General features: G+C 34.0%; 1 protein-coding gene across 5 annotated transcripts in view; it reads left to right on the forward strand.

The window, feature by feature from the left end:
* Positions 1-3,238, forward strand: part of LOC106873867 (glucose-induced degradation protein 4 homolog) — a 51,911-nt gene extending 48,673 nt beyond the window's left edge. For all 5 annotated transcript variants that reach the window (XR_001409931.2, XR_001409930.2, XR_008264944.1 and 2 more), the window contains one exon: positions 868-3,238. The gene's annotated coding sequence lies outside the window, so the exon portion shown is untranslated. The remainder of the gene's footprint in view (positions 1-867) is intronic.
* The last annotated feature ends 12,981 nt before the right edge of the window (positions 3,239-16,219 follow it).

The following is a 16,219-nucleotide window of genomic DNA, read 5'->3' on the forward strand; positions in this document are numbered from 1 at the left end:
TACTAGCCCGCGCTCATAACCACTATGCCATATGCCCATGGGCATATGGCGTAGTGGTTAAGAACATGTGCTACTAACCCCAAGATTCCGAGTTCAATTCCAGGCAGTGACCTGAATAATAATAATAATAATAATAATAATAATAATAATGACATCGGAAAATTCCTTAGGAATGAGAACCTAGGTTCGAAATTTCCCCCAAGACACCTGATGAAGGCTGGAGGGTACATCAGCTGAAAAATTGTGTTAACAACTAACAAGATGAGGACAAATATCCATCAAATGTAAATAATGTACATAATTCCTCATCTCTTAAATATAGAACTGTAATATATATATATATATTATGTATATAATTTCATATTGGGGTGGTCTTGACTTGTTAGTCATCGTTTTAATGAATTAACTTATTATTTCTAACATACATTTCTCATTAAAAAAAATATTTTAAATATTTTTTTTTAGTTACACTTCTCTTCCTTAATTGAAGCATAGTTTTACATTCTTTATTAACCTATAGTTATTTTCCATCACTAGAACAATATCTGAATTGTGTTAGCAAAATAGGTTATTAAAATTTTCATTTACTTAATTTGTAAATTACTGACTACAGTTGAATGAAAGAAACTAGTAGAAAAATAAAAAAGAAATATTTATTTGAAGTTTAGCTAAAGTAAGTACACATATAATAATGTTTGAAAATTTACATATGAACTATACTTGCACTTTAATTAGTATTTGATATCGATTTATAGATTGATTAATTTATATATTCATTTCATTCTTTCTTTTTACCTTGTCTAGTTTCTGTAATCCTTATTTTAATGTCCTCTTCATAGCCATAACAGCATTTTGATTTCTTCACAGAAAACTGCAATTGGGAACCGGCCGTCATTGAATAGTCTGTGAAGACCTTTGGTGAACATGTCAGTCTATATATTTGAATATATATATACAGCCTGCTGTGCTCCCTCTCTTTTTTTCCCTCCCTATCCGCCACTCTTTACTACTCGAAAACTGGTGATGACAGTCCTGCTTCCGGAGACTGGAAGGAGCATACACACATATACACACACCTGCAATTTTAGGCAAACTTCCTGTGGACATTGGAGTTTTGTGACTGGCTAGTTGGCTGGTTGTCACTCTGTACCCTTAATGTCTTCCCTTTTCTCACTCTGTACACATTTACATAAATGTACACACACATACAAACATATATATATATATATATATATATATATATATATATATATATATATATATATATATATATATATAATCCTCCCCAGCTCTCCATTCTGTGAATTAACCCTAGCTGCTGATTTTAACACCCAAAACCATTTTTATACTGTGACATTTGCTTGACTTCTTTTGCAAAAATGTTCGTCTTTGTTAATTATTATTTGCAAGGCATGAATGTCACTCGGTCTCATTCCTCCCCGACTCTCCTTTATCCAAAGCATTTTCTACACAAGTAAGAAATTATTTATGATCAAACACATGCTCTCTCTTTGTTGCACACACATATGAAATATCTCTCACATATGAAATATCTCTCACATACACGCACATACAATCTCTCATGCATTCACACACATATACAAGCTCTCTTACATACATACACACACACATATACAATCTCCCTTACACACACATATACAATCTCATATACATAAACATGCAATCTCTGTCATATACACATATATACTATTTCTCTAACATACACATACACATACATACATTCACTATCCCTTTTGTAGTTACAAATACACACATAAATCCTTTGTGTCTACATACTAAACACACAGGTAACAAATCAAAATTTCTACTGTTATATACACAGTTGTAAAAGACAATTTCTGCTAATTTTGTTCCTGCTTCTTTTCCTCTTACTTGTGTTCATATTTTGATTCAGTTTTGGTTTACAGAGTGGGAGAGAAATAGCTTAGATTTTTTTTCGTTTTATTTAGAATCGCAGTTAATGGGATGAAATTTTAACCTTTTATTGTTTACATTCTGTTTTTAAGATTTAAGTCAGAGGAAAATCTCAAATTCTTATAGGGCTGGAGATTCTTAACTGTTTGTGGGGTAGGGGAAAGAGTTACCATGGAGCTTCTTTGATTTACTGAATATTTTCATAAACCACCACTTGAGCATAGAAATCAATGAACTTACATCCAAAATGAAATGAAACTAATTCAGTTAAACATCAAATTATGCAAACAATTAACAAAACAATTAACCCTTTGCCTATCCAAAGCATTTTCATAAGTTTGTTCTAAATGTCCATGCTTGATTTCAGACTTTTAGTTAGCCCTTATTTCACACATTCTAAGTAATATAAAGCTTTCCTTTCATAAATCCTGAGTTATTCTGGTGGTTTAAAAGAAGTTGGGGATGTGTATCATATACGATGCATGGATTCCAGGGAAATATGTCTTGTGTGTCACACGTGAGATACAGGTCAGGCAAAGGGTTAAAATATGCAAATGCGTAAATACATACCGACAAACTCTAATATTTAACACTACTGTAATATGTGGTAGATGGTTTTTGTCAAGGACCATTTATGGTCCAGAGGTCACCCCGTTTGGAAGCACTGTTATAGGAAATTGTGAAATGTCCTTTATTTATTAGTTGCTGAGAGATGTTAGATATTAAATGATTTTGATAGGAAGTTGCCTAAAGAAGCTGGTGGGAAAAGCTCTTCAGGAGATTTTAGGCAAGCCATTTTTGGATGATTCTTATTATGCAGGATCATATTTTTTTTTTTTTTTTAATGATATTCATCCTTTTCATTAATATTAATTTATTTTCGTGCTAAGGTTATTTTAAATAATACATTTATTTGTATACATTAAATGTAAATGTTGACATAGATACAATTTAAACAGAAAATGGTAGGGACAAGTTGAACATCAAGTGGAACCTTGTTTTGTTTGAAGTTCTTTGTTGTTTTGGGTTGTTTTTTTAAGTGAGGTGCAGTAACACAATATCTATCTATATCCATGTTTACATTTAGTAATCTACAAATTAGATTATTCATTTTTATTGAAATGATGTTGGATTATTTAACCATTTCACATTACCCTCTCCTAACACAAAACATTTGTTCCCCAAACTACCTTCTCCTCTCCTAGTTCCAGTTATATGGTAAATAGTGAGGAAAAAATTATCATGGCAGATACAAAAAATAATAATGAATTTATTAATAGTAATAAATTGTATTGTTTTACAACATGTTTTTTTTTGTATTTTTATGAAATAAAATTTGTAAAAGATTATGAAATGCATAGTATAATCCACGGTGCATTTTACATTATATATATATATATATAGTTGTGTGCAAGCATATTTAACCTGTTTGTGTATATTCAGATGTGGAAAGACAATACCCTGCACAAGTTGTTTCAAGATATTGCCTATAAGAAGAATTTCTTCTCTCAAGACATCTTGTGCAGTGTATTGTCTTTCTATGTCTGAGTGTATATGAACATGTTAAATATTCCTGTACATAACTATACTTCATTCAAGACTGCTTAGTGCACAACTTATAAATATATAAGTACATACATACATATGTTTGTATGTATGTATGTATGTATGTATGCATGTGTGTATGTATTTGTGAATATCTCTATATGTATGTATATATATATATATATGACATCAAGCAAGGTGAAAGTGTTGTAATCATCATCATCATCGTTTAACGTCCGCTTTCCATGCTAGCATGGGTTGGACGATTTGACTGAGGACTGGTGAAACCGGATGGCAACACCAGGCTCCAATCTAATTTGGCAGAGTTTCTACAGCTGGATGCCCTTCCTAACGCCAACCACTCAGAGAGTGTAGTAATGGCTACCTAAAAATTTTAAACATACACGTTGCTATCTTCAATATTCTTTTTTTATTTTATTTTGTGTTAATAGGTAGCAGAATTCATTCCACCTCTCTGCGTTCAAATTCCACCAAGGTCATCTTTGCTGATAATTTTTTTCAGGACTGATAAACAATGTACCAGTCCAAGGCAGCTGATTGGCGGACTTGTTAATATTATTAAAGCAAAATATCTTCCAATATCTGTTCCAGTTAATGTGTCAAACTGACAGAGTCGTTAGCATGCCAGACAAAATACTTAGCAGCATTTTGCTCATCTTTACATTCTGAGTTCAAATACCACTGAGGTTGGCTTTGCCTTTCTTCCTTTTGGGGTCAGTAAAATAAGTACCAGTTGAGTGTTGCAGTTGATGTAATCAACTTACCCTCTCTCCTGAAATTACTTGTACCAAAATTTGAAACCAATATGTGTTTCAGTTCTTTGCATTCTGAGTTTAGATTCTGTCAATAGCCATGGCTGGCCAACTGACCACAGGAGTGCACCTACTCCACCCTCTACCTCCTTCACACACACAAACACAAAACTTGTAATTGGCCCATCTGGATAATTTAGGGCCTCTGTCAGTCAATGTTGACCACATGTCTATACATATATCTGCACAGCCTAGTGTAAGATTTTTTTCTTTAGGAAGAGTAGCGGTTACCCATACATGCATGTCTCTCCTCTCCATGTCTCCAATATCTATCAAAAGGAAAGACCACCAACTTGGGCTGATACAACTTAACATTGGTGTCATCACAAGAATTGGTATCAGAATACAAAGAACCAGGACAGATACTGCAAGGCATCTCATCCAGCCCTTTAGCAGTTCTACTAGTCCATTACCCTAGATTAGTACATTTTTATCAGCCCTGAAAGGATAAAAAATAAAGATGAATTTGACAGGATTTGAACTCAGAATGCACAGAATCAGAGGAAACACTGCAAGACATTCTATCCCACACTTTAATGTCTCTACCATTTCACTGCCTTAGTGTCCATAATTATGCTTATAGCCAGCATAAGTTCAACCAGCAACTACAAGCTGAGGTTTCTTTGTCAGTGGATCAACCACAGTTGAATGGAGTGGAATTATTTTGCAGTGTAAACTATCTAACAGTTTCTTTGTACATCATTGATTTTATGCTTGACACAATTCCACTGCAGCTTTGACACTGTGTAACCATAACACTGTCTCAAAATCAAACAAAAATGAATATCTGTGTGTGTGTGTGTCTGTGTTAGTTCTCCTCCCCACCATCACTTGACAACCGATATTGGTGTGTTTACGTCCCCGTAACTTAGTGGTTTGGCAAAAATGACCGACATAATAAGTACTTGGCTTACAAATAATAAGTACTGGGGTCGATTTATTCAATTAAAGGTGGTACTCCAGCATGGCCACAGTCAAATGACTGAAACAAGTAAAAGAATAATGGCTTGTGTGGTGTGTGTGTGTGTGTTATATCGACTATTATGACTCTTCCACAAACATAAATGTTTCAGTTTGAATACATGAGCTCATATATAATGTACACACACACATGTATGTATATTTGTGTGTGCGTGTGTGTTAACTCTTTTATTTTCAGTTATTGAACTGTGGCCATGATGGGGTACAACCTGTGAAGATTTAGTCCCAATACTTATCTCAGTTTGGTATATACTTTATCAGTCTCTATTTATTGAATTACTAAGGTTAAAGAGCCTTAGCATAAACAAAACTATTGTTTAGACAGGGATAAACATAGCTACAAATACACACAAACATGTACACATAACTGCTTTTGCACAATTTCCCTCAACAAAATAACATTCAAAATTCACAAGTTTGTAGTTTCACCATCATAGTAAATTGTATTATTTTAGTTACTGCTCTATAAAGAGTAATATAACATTGAACTGTTGTTTATTCTCTTCTGAATACACTGATAACAATATTAATTATTTTAAGATTAGATTGTTCAATACACTAACCTTATTGACTGTGTGATTGATCCATGTCAGTCTTGATTTCAGGCGTAGGAGTGGCTGTGTGGTAAGTAGCTTACTTACCAACCACATGGTTCCGGGTTCAGTCCCACTGCATGACACATTGGGCAAGTGTCTTCTACTATAGCCTTGGGCCAACCAAAGCCTTGTGAGTGGATTTGGTAGACAGAAACTGAAAGAAGCCCATTATATATATATATATATGTATATGTATGTGTGTGTGTATATGTTTGTGTGTCTCTGTTTGTCCCCCCAACATCGCTTGAAAACCGATGCTGGTGTGTTTACGTCCCCGTAACTTAGCGGTGCGGCTAAAGAGACCTATAGAATAAGTACTAGGCTTCCAAAGAATAAGTCCTGGGGGTCGATTAGCTCGACTAAAAGGCGGTGCTCCAGCATGGCCACAGTCAAATGACTGAAACAAGTAAAAGAGTATTTCAATATCTAGTACATCGTTCACTTAAACGATAAAGGCAATAATACATCTTATCAACCCATTGGTTGGCTGTTTCTCAAAATCTGAAGCACAAGTTTTGTACTTGCACACAAGACATAACCGAAGTTCATCTAGCTATGGAAGGGAAATGAGGTGTGTTTTTTTGTTTTTATTACATAAAATTATCTTCAATACAGTGATGCCTTAGCTTGAGCAAGATATATTTCTCAAAGGTATCTTGATTTCAGAACTGAGTATATGAATTCCTGCATTTCATTAAAACATTAACACTAACCTATTTACTAAGATATGGCAGAGATATTAATTCTTAGAACTGAACTAGTATGTGTGTGTGAGTGAGTGTTTGAAAAACCTGTGATCAGTATGGGCAAGGAATTAATTAAAATATGTAAAGTGACACCAATGAAAGAAAACAAAGATGAAAATATTGTGTTACTTAACATGATCCTAGAATATTTCAGGAAAAATATCCTTTTTCAAATACAAGAAGTAAAATAACCAAAGTCTGGAGAAATGTGTTGCTGTTAGCAGCAAGCCATCCTAGTGGTTCACCAATAAGAACACATTTCTCCAGGCTTAGATTATTTTCCTTCTTTTATTTGAAAAGGAGTATTTTTCCCAAAATATTATGGGATCATGCAAAGTAATACAATACTTTTATCTTTGCTTTTGTAAGAGTTGTTTTTCTTGAATTATCATAAGATCAGTAAATAACCTATGTAAGGTAATAAGATATCTTTATTTGTATTTTTATTCATGAATATCACCTTACACACTTTGATTGAGTCCCCACCTGCATTGCTCAAATGTTCTGGAAACAACTCATTTACACACTGCAATTCTTCAATCAAATTACAGTGCATTTTTAGAGGAGGAAAGACGAAGAAATAAAAGGAACAGTCAAGGTAAAAATCACTAAATGGAACTTGTCTACATCTGACACACACACGTTATAAATGTTCTTAGTTTTATCAAAGAATAGCATGACCAATTTGAAAAGATCTAATAAGGCATTGCTATTCTCAGACAAATTTTAAAACATATACGAGATAGAGCATGGCTTCTATAACCAGTATTTAAATAGCATTATTACCTAAAAGGTAAAATATGGTGAAGCCCTGGGCTTGCAGCTACATAAGTACTGATGGCAAATCTATAGTTTAAGCTTTGATATAGACTACAGTTGAGAAACACTTGCCAAACACAACTCTTTCATCACAATTAAGGACCATAGAAATAATTGTACAGCCAACCCTGGCTGTTAATAAACCCTGCCAAATCAAAGTTAGGTCTCATCAGTAAGAAAATACCAAGAAGCATTAGCCCATTAGCATTTAAACCAGCCATATCCAGCTAAAATATTCCATTTGTTTTGTGTTAAAACTGACCAAATCCAGCCTCTCACACCTACCCCACAATGTTATTCTACTTTAAACAATCACATCCTTGAAATCTCAAGGATTTGAGATAATGCATGATTAATTCAAAACCATGTGAATCAAGAAGCATTACATTTGACATAGTAATCTGAATGCTAAAGGGTTAACATTGGTTTCAAATTTTGATACAAGGCCAGCAATTTTAAGGGAGCAGGTAAGTCAATTACATTGACTCCAGCGTTCAACTGGTACTTACATTTTGACCCTGAAAAGATGAAAGGCAAACTTGACCTCAGTGGATTTTGAACCCAGACTAAAGAGCAGGAGGAAATACTGCTAAGCATTTCATCTAACTCACAAATGATTCTACTAGCTCACCACTTTTTAAAAACATTAATATTATTAAAGTATATTTATTATCCTGTGATATAAACCTGTGAGCTTATTTGTTAGTCCTAGAATATACAAGATAAAGACCTAATTCAATAACATTGATAGTTATTGATTTTTAGTATTTGATATCTAGGGTTTTCCTCATTAAGGCACTTGATTTTTTTTTACTTGTACACTCCTTTAAATAGCACAAAGACTTAGATATGATATTTCATGCTAGGAAGACTCTACGTTTTGACAGAAGCTCAGCCTGGATGAAAAAGAGAGACCCAGGGGGTACCTTTATTGTGAGCAAGAGGGTACCTTCAGTGTGGCAGCACTGACATCTATGATTCCATTGGACTATCATCTTAGATGTTTTAAAAAGAAGATTCCTCTTCGCTAGTTTTGCTCTCTGTACAGGGACAATGCCCTAGCCATTTCCAACCACATTAATGGGAACATGTTAGGTTAGGAAAAGACATTATAGAGACATTCAGATTTTTTGGCCTAAAAATTGTTAGAGACACAAATCTTACAATAGTCAGCTTTCTAAATACCATTCTAAACCTTAGTAATGATTCTTTTAGGAAACAAAATCTGAAACTCACATACATTAACATAGGATCCTGCCACCCTTAGTATTCAGAAACTTCATATGAAAAACATAAGCTGAAGAACCTCCAACTTAACATACAAGAGAAACATCTTCTATAGGATGGTTCCTTACTACAATAATGTTCATGATGCCAATGGGTTCAAAGGTTAAACTACCTATGATCCCAGCCAGGGAATTGCCAGAAGATCAATGCACTGGAGGGTCAGTTGCTTTGCATCCTCAGCATTTATAATATAGGTAAGATCTTGCTCAATTTGATGCTGGCATGTTCCAAAAGAACACAAAGAGAGGAAATTGTTCAACAAATAGACGGGTAAGACCACCTATAACTGTACACTTAACAAGAAACAAAATTATCTCATATAAACCTGCCCTTACTGTGTGGCTAAATATCAGGAAGGAACCCTGCAATGGCCTACTGGATGGAACATGTAACATCGGGGTCATCATTTACAGGGCTGAAGTTAAACCTGCAGACAGAAACCAGAACACAAACCTAAAACAATATATAAGATTGACTAATGGCTCCTTCAAGCAAAGATTTCACAACCACACCACTTCATTCAGAAACACTGAAAAACACAAAAGAATTAAACAAATCCTTCAAGCTGCATCAAAATTTGACATCAACTGAAAGATTAAAAACAATCTAAACCATACACAAATGCTACTAAGAGAAGCAAGCTCTGCGCAGCAGAAAATAGCTTAATCCTACTAAACTTGCAGAAACAAAGTTTGTATTTTAATGGCAAGACAAATATTAATACTCAGGCATTTGACACCTTCATAAGCTCCGTCTTTCTAAAGCATGCTCTTTACCCAAATTACCCTCAGATTCAGCATGAGTCTTCTATAGATCTTAGTTGTACAACTGTAGGGATTTATTCTCTAGAATGTTTCCCAAAACCCTTCTGTATTTTCTGTTTTTTTCCAAGTGTTCTTTTCCTTTCTCCTCCCCCTTTCCCTGTGTAGTTATCTCTCACTCTCTTTTTTCTTTCCCCATCATTCCTTTAATATTTAATGTGTATAAATTCAAGTGTGTGTGGGTAACATATATGTGGTTGGGATCCTATAAGTAAACAAAATAGCAAATGAAGATAACTCCTTCCCTTACATCAGAAGCATACGGAATATAATAATGGAGATAATTCCCATAAAAAAAAAAAGCAGTACAGGCTCTTCCATTTCCAAATTAAAAGAATGTACAATTTTTTTTTTCCTGTGGTTCAAATTTCCTCCATACATGCTCCTAAAAGTGTAAGAGACAAAAGAGCGATCATAACAGTTGATTTCAAAGTTCTTATCACTAAGATATCTTACAGCCTGATGAGTATCTGAACCTTATTTAAGTACAAAAGAAATAGTTGCTGCTACCATTTTGTCCAAGAATTGCAATATGTTTATGAACTTATAATGAATTCTTCCAAAGCAAGAGCCTACTGGTATTTGCCAGAAGAGAATGGACCACCAGTGGATCTGGCTTTATGGAAACCATACTGATGGTCAAATAAAATATTTAATTATTTCCATCTATGGTTTAATCAAGCATTAATCAATGAACATATATTTAAAATGTAGATAATGAAGAATCCATAACATAGAAATCAAAAATAGGTAACCATTAGTAATGAAATTCATATCACCAATTTGATGATTTTTTTTTTTTTTCCTCTTCTTCACACATGCAATTTCAGAACAAAAATTTATAAATAAAACTAACTTTAACCCACTGAAAATAGTACCCACATCTGCCTCAGATCATAGCTTATTTCTTAAAAAGATTTTAATGTATTTCTGGAGACAATATATTTTTTTAAATATGACAGAATGGTCACAGCTAGAACAAACTTTAATCATAGATCTGTTTAATCAAGGCTGATCTAAACAAGAGAAACAGCAGATGATTTATGATTAAACTAACAGTCTGTATTTTTTAAAAAATTAAATACAAACCAATTTTTGGAGTGGAAATGAACATGAGTGTTCAATTCTACTTGCCCCAACTTTGCCAGTACCCAAAGGAATTTGAACTTAAATCATTAGAGCATCTGACAAAATGTTTTATAATGTTTGTTCTCTCTCTTTATAATTTGAGTCCTATTGTGGTCAGCTTTGCCTTTCATCTATCCATATTGCTATTGCTATGATACTTTCTCTTTACTCTTTCACTTGTTTCAGTCATTTGACTGTGGCCATGCTGGAGCACCGCCTTTTAGTTGAGCTAATCAACCCCAGGACTTATTCTTTGTAAGCCTAGTACTTATTCTATCAGTCTCTTTAGCTGAACCGCTAAGTTACGGGGATGTAAACACACCAGCATTGGTTGTCAAGCGATGTTGGGGGGACAAACACAGACACACAAACATATACACACACTTATATATATATATATATATATATATATATATATATACACATATACGACCGGCTTCTTTCAGTTTCTGTCTACCAAATCCACTCACAAAGCTTTAGTCGGCCCGAGGCTATAGTAGAAGACACTTGCTCAAGGTGTCACGCAGTGGGACTGATCCCGGAACCATGTGGTTGGTAAGCAAGCTACTTACCACACAGCCACTCCTACGCCTGATAGTTATTATAACAGTAAGTTGGCATAGCCATTAGCACATTGGACAAAATACTCATTGGTATTTCTTCTGATCCATTAGATGCAGCATTTAAATCCTGCCAAACTAACCTTGTCCTTCATCTTTTGGACTCAATAAAATAAAGTATCAGTCAAGTTACTTGGATCAATGTAATTGACTAGCTCCACCCCTCAATATTTTTGGCCTTAAGCCAAAATTAGAAAGAATTGTTATCATCATTGTTATTATTACAACCCTTACATGCTATATCAGTTAGCAGGGATGTTGTCTTGAGGTTTAGTGACAACAAGTCTTCTCAAATCTCAAGAATCTTTCTTAAGATTTTCTTTGCAGAACACAGTATTGAAGGTTGACAATGCAAGTTAGCATTATTATTATTATTATTATTATTACTATTATTGTTATTATTATTATTACTATTATTGTTGTTATTATTATTATTATTATTATCATCAATATTCCACCAAGGTTGACTTTGCCTTTTGTCCTTTCCGGGTTGATAAAATAAGTACCAGTTGAGCACTAAGGGTTGAGGCAATCAATCAGCCCCTTCTCCCAAAATTTTAGGCCTTGTACCTAGAGTAGAAATAAAGGATTATCATTATTATTTAGGTGGTGAGCTGTGAAGACCCATGACTTTGTCTTTCATCCTTTCAGGGTCAATAAATTAAGTACCAGTCAAACACTGGGGTCACTCTAATTGATTAGCCCCACCTCTCACAACATATCAGGCCATGTGCCTGTAATAGAAAAGATTGAGGTGAAGAATCAGAACAATAAAAGAATTATATCCTGCAATCAACAGACCCATTTGTCCAATCCCAGGTAAACCCAAAATCATCATTGTTCCCATTGTGACTTCATATCAAAATCCATTCCTGGACTCAAATTACATTCACACATCCATTGCAAATAGATGCAGCATCTTTATTTTTAATCTTTTCTTTTTCTTTTAAATCCCTTCCTTCAAACAGTCATATGTCAATATCGACAGAAGTGACCATTATTATCATTATTATTATTATTATTATTATTCAGTAGATTTATTTTTATAACGCGCTTTCACTTCACTACTGATTATTATTATTATTATTGTTGTTATTATTATTATTGTTGTTGTTATCATCATCATCATCATCATCATCTTCTTCTTCTTCTTCTTCTTGTTCTTCTTCTTCTTCTTAAGTTTAGTGGATTGGTAGAATTTCGTAGAACATCAGAAAAAAAATCTTGCATTCTTTGTTCTGGCTCATTATGTTCTGAGTTCAAATCCTGCTGAAGTAAATTTTACCTCTCAGCCTTCTGGACCTGATAAAATAAAGTACCAGTCAAGTACGAGAGTTGATATAATTGACTATTCCTCTTTCCACTTCTATATAAGTACCTAATCTTATTTCACCCAATTTTGAGACTTGTACTTATTTTGGAAAAAAATGATGATGGTGATGATGATGATAATGATGATGATAATAATTGTTACTGTTGCTATTGTTATTGATATTATTATTATTATTATTTAAGTTGTTAATTTGTATGTTTTTAAAAGAACCTATACCTTTGTTGATCTTATTGTATATATGTATACGTATATGTGTGTGCGTGTACATACAAACATACATACTCACACACACTTTCATATGTACACACATATACAATGGAGAGGTTTCAAAGTCGTATCCCAAACAACAACGGCAGAAACCATGATTAGGTGGAATTCTCACCAACAGCACTTTTTTTGAAATCATCTTTTTCTCCCCTCCGAGTTAATGTTATTGAAATAAAATTTCTGTTGAAATTCATTGTCTTTGTTCTTGTAATATCATTGAGAAAGGAAAAAAATAAACAAAATCAAAGGAAACTGGTGGTGATCTGTGTCAGTAAAAATTATACAAAGGAAAAATAAAATCATAAGTTCAGAAAGGTTTGTATGCCACAAAGAGATGAGAAATCTGATGTTTTGAGACTGACTCTTTACTACAGAGAAAATAAATGTTTTAACTTAGATAACTTAGATTGATTTCAGCCATTATTGGCCCAGGCCATGACTAACTCAATAGCACCACCTGGAAAAGTCTTTTAATTAATTATTTTGGGACACCATGGACCACTCAAGCAGAGAGTTGTTGTTGGCTGAGACATATCCAGGTGTAGGTGGTTTATCTGGTGTTTCCTGGAGGAATTTGTCCAGGTACCATTTGAAGGTTGTGGGGGGTTTTTCTACTTTAATTTCTTTCAGGATAACATTGAAAAGAGCAGGACTATTTGCAGTGAAGAAATTGTGCTGCAATGTTCCTATGTGATGTTATCTCAACCTCTGTAGAGGACACATTGCACGGGGGCCTAGTCTTGGGTGAATTGTAAACATAATACCAATATCATTTGGATAATATTGGTGGAATATTTTCTACATACTACAAATAATGTAACGCACATGACAGCATTGCAGAAAATAGAGTTTCAGCTGTTTAAGTAGAGCCTAATAATCAAGTCCCATCATGCTATCTATTTTTTTGTGATTATTCTCTGGTTTAATTGAAAAAATTTGATAGTAACTAGGTTATCTTTTTCTTTGTTTTCTTTTAAATGACGAATCAGCCTTGAAATATCAGACACTTATCTTCCTACAGCTTATGGACTTATCTAAATTTGTGAATTTGAGAAACTGTGTGTCTAGTTTGATGAAAGTTCTCAATCAACAAACTATGTGCATAGGGTTTGAATCTCTAGTGTAACTATTTCACCTAATTCTGTTAGGAAATGTATGAATGAATGTCAGCACATTTTTTTACTTTCTCTGTTGTAAATATTTAAAGAAGCATCAAATACCAGTGCAGTTTCTACTTGTCTTTTATGCTGTTAGGCAATACCATCATTTGCAACAAGTCATGAAGTGATACTTTTTTATGGTATTTCATGTAGTATCATGCAACTCTAGTCTATCAGCAATTCTTTTTGGCCTTCTACACTAAGTATTCTAGTCTGCACTTAACTGTTCTTCATGTAGAATGTACATTTGGGAAATTTCCTAGTATCATTATATTAAATTGTTTAATCAGTGAATAATCTGAAAAAAAAAAGGAGAAAATTAAATTATATCCTCCCAGTCATTTCATGGTCTTCTAATTACATACACATATTTTAACAAAGAACGTCAGTAATATAACCAGAACATGTTTCGAATTGTCATTATATTTGCCCAAAGATCAGATTTATTCATATTGCATTAATTTTTAATCATTTTAATTGTCAAAGGTCTCTTCATCATCATCATTTAACGCCCGTTGTCCATGCTGGCATGGGTTGGACGGTTTGGCTAGGGCTGGCACACTGCAAGGCTGCACCAGACTCCAGTCTCATTTGGCATGGTTTTCTATGGCTGGATGCCCTTCCTAACACCAACCACTCCGAGAGTGTAATGGGTGCTTTTAAATGCCACCAGCATGGGTGCCATTTGCATGACATTGGTATCTGCCATGTCTGCGATTTTACTTGGCTTGATGGGTCTTTTTCTCAAGCATGACATAACGCCATCATGCAAACTAATGGCATTTCCCCATAAAAATTATTTTTGGTTAATATATCAACCAGTATTTAATCATGTTTAATCTCCAGGTAAAATAGCAATGCAATGAAATAATAAAACCATTGTATAGGTGTAGCTCTGGATGCATAACCAAGAAATTAGTTTTGTAAATAGATGGTTTTAGATTTGACTCCACTATGAGGGACCATTGGTGAGTATGTTCTACCACAGTGCTGAATCAAATAAAAGCTTTGAAAGTGAAATTTGGTAAATGGAAATGGCATGGAAGCATATGGGATACTATAACATTTCTCAGGTGGTAGAATTAATCCCATACCCAGTCTAAAATGACCATCTGCAATTTCAGAGCACTTTATGGAGTCATCTCTGTTTTCAGGGTTGTCATCTTCAGACTGAGGATAACTTTTCCACTTCTGAATTGAAGAGAAGAAAAGTGGTACATATGCAACCCTTCTGCTAATTAAAATCTCCAATAATATTCAACATACTTTTAAAAAAGATATACAGGATCATGTCATATGGTAATATCGTATGACTGAAACTAAAATAGCTTATTGAATGTTTTTGAACATGGGTCTGTTTTGTTGGAGATGATATGGGGGCTCAGAAATATATAAAGGAAAATAAATAAATTCCATCGTTTCAATTCTTGGGCTATAATTTAGATATTCAACACCATGTAAAATTTATTTATGAAAGTATAACTCAAGGAGGAAGTAAAAGATAAGAAGCATGACAATGTACGGAAAGACAGGAGGAAATCATAAATGTTAACATGAATAACTAGCATGACAATGTGAATATTCAATTTAGATATCTTTGAGGTTGTCTTTGACCTTCATTCTTTGGTGTCATTAAAGTCTCTACCTACCCTGTAAGTGTGACTATGTAGTTGTTAGTATAGCCTCAGGTCATTCCTGATAGAAAAGATTTATGAATTCCAGTTGTAACCATTCTGTCTTTTCATCGATTAGCAACAGCATTGCCTAATGTATCATTCTTTATTTTAGATGGTTAGGTGTGATTTGAAGGAGTGTGGACATTGGAATTAGACGCTGAGGGAAAATGGCTGTAACTTTTTTATTTTTTTATTTTGACGGTTTTCGTTTTCGATAATGTGTTCTATATGTCACGGTCATGCGATTCCACCTAAAAAAAATTTTGGACCCAATCCCTCCCCCACCCCACCCCTATACACGGGGGGTGGCGTTCTGGCGATTTTCATTTTTGACATTGTGTTATGTCCAGGTCGTACGAATAGCCTTCTCGCAACTTAGATGTGAAAATGAACGGCTTACATTTATATTGAAACAGAAAAAGGATCATATGTGGAGTCCCCACCACGAAACTTGATATGCTAGAAATAACAG

The sequence above is a fragment of the Octopus bimaculoides genome, chromosome 1 (genome assembly GCF_001194135.2).
Source record: "Octopus bimaculoides isolate UCB-OBI-ISO-001 chromosome 1, ASM119413v2, whole genome shotgun sequence".
NCBI lineage: Eukaryota > Metazoa > Mollusca > Cephalopoda > Octopoda > Octopodidae > Octopus > Octopus bimaculoides.